The following is a 5,256-nucleotide window of genomic DNA, read 5'->3' as shown; positions in this document are numbered from 1 at the left end:
TTTTTTTTTTTTGTGAGTGAGTGAGATGAATTAATGCATGTTCACATTTATTCTAGAACTAAAGTAACATCTTACTTTCGATTTCTCTCAACAAGGGGACTGGAGAGCTTTCAGTCAATTACTTATTTGAATAAGATATTTTCTTGTAAATTTAAAAGTAATGTGTTACTTTACTAGTTTCTTGAAAAAAGTAATCTGATTACGTAACTCGCGTTACTTGTAATGCGTTACCCCCAACACTGGTCATAAGTAACAGTGATCTGTATCTACAGTATATATAAATTAGTGACATTCTGCTGCCCCATATGGCTTAACGCTTGTAAAGCACTGTAAAAGCGGCTTTATGAAAAATAAATATTGACAATTGGATCAGTTGATTACAGTGTTAAAATATTAGTTAATAATGAATTTGTAGTGAAATACTAAGTATGAGTAAAACTGTGACAGACCACTGAATCTGTATGTAAAATAATTTGTTTTTCTTGTTTGCTAACACCTGGTATAATAAGACCAATATCTTGATCACCAACTTAACTGTCATTTAAACACAAGCTAACAGTGCTAAATACAGGTGCAGACAGGTTTTGTGGTCAGATCACTGAAATCACATCCTGAGGTGGTTAGACACCCATGTGACCACATTACATCTGTAGTGTAAGCACTGATCTATTAGTGGCCAGTAAAGGCCCACTCACCTGTCAATCATCCACTGCACTAAACAGATGTTTTAAATGTGGCCGGCTATGTGCGGCTTTATATAATAACCATCTGACTAACAATTGGACAAGCACATGCAATCTCACTGACGAGATTCAACAGAACTTCTTCAGTATCCTTGAAATCGACATGCAGTCACACCGATCATGTATCTAATACAGGTAATCCATTACAGTTTTGTTTTTGTTATTCAACACAAAAATGCCAAATCTGAAAGAAAAAAAAAAAAAAAGGCAGTTTATGTATGCAAAAGTTTTTCTAGGTTCAAGGGTGATCACAAAAAAAAAAATCGAACTGCTGTAGACTAACTGTACAGTTAACTTTATCATAAAATCAAGAAAAAAAATAACACTCTTTTGTAAGGTTGAAGATACTTAAAACATGTTCAATGGACTACGCCACAAACACATAGGTGTGAACTATGAGCTCAGCATGTCTAGCTTTATCTCACTGGTGAGACTGCTGCCTACTATTGTTTGCATTATCCTTCATACATCTTTTATTTCTTTGAGCTAGTGTGTTATTCTGAAGACACTGGGTTTAAGGACAAATAAATTAATTTAATTAAGGCTAGATGTGGCCCAGATGGCCCAACAAAAGCTTTTATCAATACATGATGTTATCTGAGGGATAAAGCCTAGAATTTAGAGCAGTAGACAAAAGCACTGATGACATGTCTATATTTCAGGGCCTAGCCATAGAGGAGCATTAGGACAGATATAAAGGTGCGGTCACATTAGTGTAATTTTGGCATAATTTCACAGACAAATTGTCCACTGTCTGTTGTGTAGCTATGTATGTACAGTTCAGACAGAAGTCACTTTCAAACCAAGCAGCTTTCTATCGGACGAACCGCTGAATCCGTGTGACCAACTTAAACCTTTTGCGAAATCTGTGTGTGGAAATATTTCACCCTCATGTCATATTCCTGATCACGTGGATTCCTACTGAAAAGGTTGGATTTTGCCCATGAAAATTCACTAAACAACAGTAAACATGACCGCACCTTAACACTCAGACACCGACAGAAATATGACTTTCATCATAATTAGTGTTGGGCGCAACCAAGCAAGTTACTTAACCCTCCCCAAAAGAACGTAACAAGCCCCTAAAAGCCTTTTTTTGTAAAAATATTGTATAAATGTTATATTATACAATTGTGCAGCTCCCTGAAGCAGCTTCTTACAGTAATTTAACAATTTTAGGCTATGAGAGGTTTGTACACTGTGAAATATTGTCCCCAACACAGACCATCAGTTTGAGTTGCATTAGCACTTCAGTTAACATATGAAACAGACCTACCTGTGTGCCACGATGAGAGTGGTGTGGTTGACACACACCTGAGCGAGAGAAGCCTGGATGTTACGCTCCGTTTGACTGTCTAAAGCAGATGTAGCCTGAAAGCAAAATTTAAGAAACCAGATTAAGTACAAACCACCATCATTAATTGCCAACCTTCAAGAGTCTTTACTCACTTCATCGAGCAAAATGATGCAAGGGCATTTCAGGATTGTGTGAACGATGGCCACTCTCTGTTTCTCTCCCCCGCTCAACTTCAGACCCCCTTTCACCCACCTCAGTATCATATCCTGTAATCATAAAGGGATAATATTACAACGTTATTACAATCCTATCTGGGTAACACTTTATTTTAAGGTGTCCTTGTTACACTTGTTACATGTACTTACTATATGGTTAGGGTTAGGATTAGGGTTTGGCTTAGGGTTACTTGCATGTAATTATGCATAATTACATGCAAGTAACCCTAAGCCAAACCCTAATCCTAACCCTAACCATATAGTAAGTACATGTAGTTAATTAATATTACTCAGTACTTAATTGTATAATTATACTGTAACAAGAACACCTTAAAATAAAGTGTAACTGCTTCCTTCTGCTGACCAGCTTTTTGAAGATGCTGATTTCATTTTCCAGCAGGATTTGGCACCTGCCCACACTGCCAAAAGCACCAAAAGTTGGTTAAATGACCATGGTGTTGATGTGCCTGACTGGCCAGCAAACTCACCAGACCTTTTGTTGAAGAAATTGATACTTTTGTTCAGCAAGGATGCATTACATTGATCAAAAGTGACAGGAAAGACATATATAATGTTACAAAATTTTCAACAAATACAAAATTTCAAACAAATGCTGTTTTTGCTATGTTGAACTTTATATTCATACAAGAATTGTGAATAAAAGTGTATCACCATTTCCACAAAAATATTAAGCAACTATTTTCAATAAAATATATTTAAATAGAAAACAGCTATTTTGAATGGTAAAAATATTTCACAAACTAAATCTAGCTATGAAAAGTTAGCAGTCCTCTACCATCTGGAAGGGATAATATTTTATGGTGGATATCAGCAGCCACTGCAGCCTCTTCTACTTCTTGGTCACTTGCAGAGATGCGTCCATAGCGAATGTTTTCACGGATATTATCATTGAAAAGAACGGTGTCCTGAGGAACTACACCAATGTCACCTGTATGCATGAATACGAACAAAGAAAAGTATAAAAGTCATTCAAATAAACCAATTAGAAATTCTTATAGGTGTTGCTGTCTGCACAAATTATTGTTTTCTCTGCAAAGACTATCTAGCTGTACACAGCCCTACATTATAACAACAGGTGAATCATGGACAGGTGGGCCTCGAACTTTAAGGTATTTCACCACCTGAGGGTTCGGAAGTATCCACTGCCTTTTAAAGCTAAGGAGCCAGGTGCTAATGGGTTATGAAGGGGTCCCATGCACTGAAGATCTGAAACCCCAATTATAAAGCAGGGTGACAATCTTCGCATGCTGCCTGTTGTTAGAAGGGGTGCGGTGATAGACCGCTGCCGAGATCCAAAGACTGGCAAACTCTGTGAGGCAGTGCCAAATGACATCAAGGGTTTCGAAGAGCATAAAGAGGAGCAGAGATGAGACAAGTAGGCCTGGAATGGAGAAGGTAAGGAAGCACGAAGGTGGCCCCCTTTTAGCCATATATCAAGAGCCCCGCCCACTGCAGAGATGATCTACGCCGTTTCCATCTGATTACCATTCTGGTATGGTTCTGCTTTAGTCTAAAAATATATATTAGGATAAGTGAAGTTTGTCCTGGCAGAGGCACAAAACAAGCCAATGTTTGACAGAATACAGCTGACATTTTATGTCATAACAAATTTACAACCATAATGTGCAACAATGGCGCGAAAGTGATCTAAAATCAGTTTGTTTTTTTCTTTGCAAACAAAACCTTTCAAAATTTCATTTCAAAATACCACAAATTTTAAACAAAATAGCAAGATAAGTGAGTGGAAAGAGGTGTAGAAATCATTAACAGATAACACAAGAGGAATGTAGGAGCCAGAAAATGGGGCTTTAATGCCATAACTATTAAAAGTAATGCCAAGGCGTCTTATCTGTAGAATGAACAGAAACGTGTCTCTACAAATCAATATTCAATTAAGGGAGATTATCCATACCGATTAGAGCATGTGTCAATGAGGTCATAGCAGGTATCACCAGCCCAATGATTGGCAGTGAAGACAAGAACTTGTGATAACACCTAATATGCTCTCTGTGTCCTAATGTCCAACAAGAGTATTGGCTGATTTACTGCAATAAACCAAAACTATTGTCTGAACTTGGGCACTTAAAAATGAACCGCAGACATTTCATTTGATTATGAAATCATTTTGAAAATGTACTGTGATTCAAAACATCATAATGTGAATGCACTCAAGTAGAGGCTCAACACACAAATTAGGTCTAAAAACGGCCATCCAGTCCAACTTTAACACTCTCTCTCAAATGGCTTATTTAGTCTATGTTTCTGTCTCTGCATATTAAGAAAAGTAACATTAAAAAAAAGAACACAAATTTGAGATTTAAATAAGAATTTTAGTGTCCCTGGTGCTTAGAGAATATATATATTAGGGGTTGAACGACTTCTGATTTTTTGAAGTCGACTTTTATGTGATGACATCATTAATGAACAAATAAGTCTGGAGCTGAGACAAACACCTTGTGCACAGCTATGGCATATGACACAGCGCTGCCCACATGGCTATTGCTCCCATAACAGCTCATTTTTATCAGTTCTTTTGTCTTTGAGTCATTATGTTTCTCACAGATTTCTGCTCGTTCTAAATCAGATACAGATAAAGTAGCACAGTAAAGATTACATTCATATGAATGCATTAGTGAGAGCATTAATTCTACCTTGCAGCGTCTCTCTACTAGTAATGAAGCTGTGGGATTTAGTTATTAAGAAATATATGCTGGAACTTTTCAATCACAGAACAGTGTTGACAATACATTTCCGCGCTGAATTATTCTGTGCGCGTGATGTGCGCTACTGTCTGTAGCCTATGTGTGTGCGTTACAGTGCAGCAGCGTTAGATTAGAACGGCGATTAATTTACCTGTACAATAAGCTGTTTAAAACGTGCATTCTCCCGTTCAATTTCGAGCATCCCGTATTATAATCACACATGTCTTGTGGAGCGCTTTCAGAGTATGCATTTATTTGTCATTTTAACTGTTTGGAAA

The 5,256-nt window shown here is 37.3% G+C and overlaps 1 pseudogene; it reads right to left on the bottom strand.

The window, feature by feature from the left end:
• The window catches only part of LOC107668357 (ATP-binding cassette sub-family B member 6, mitochondrial-like), a 9,036-nt pseudogene extending 5,822 nt beyond the window's left edge, over nt 1–3,214 (bottom strand).
• Between the last annotated feature and the right edge of the window lie 2,042 nt (nt 3,215–5,256).

Source organism: Sinocyclocheilus anshuiensis, unplaced genomic scaffold, assembly GCF_001515605.1.
Source record: "Sinocyclocheilus anshuiensis isolate Anshui unplaced genomic scaffold, SAMN03320099.WGS_v1.1 scaffold1237, whole genome shotgun sequence".
NCBI lineage: Eukaryota > Metazoa > Chordata > Actinopteri > Cypriniformes > Cyprinidae > Sinocyclocheilus > Sinocyclocheilus anshuiensis.
The sequence above is the reverse complement of the archived record's forward strand: the minus strand, read 5'-3'. Positions and strand labels throughout refer to the sequence as shown.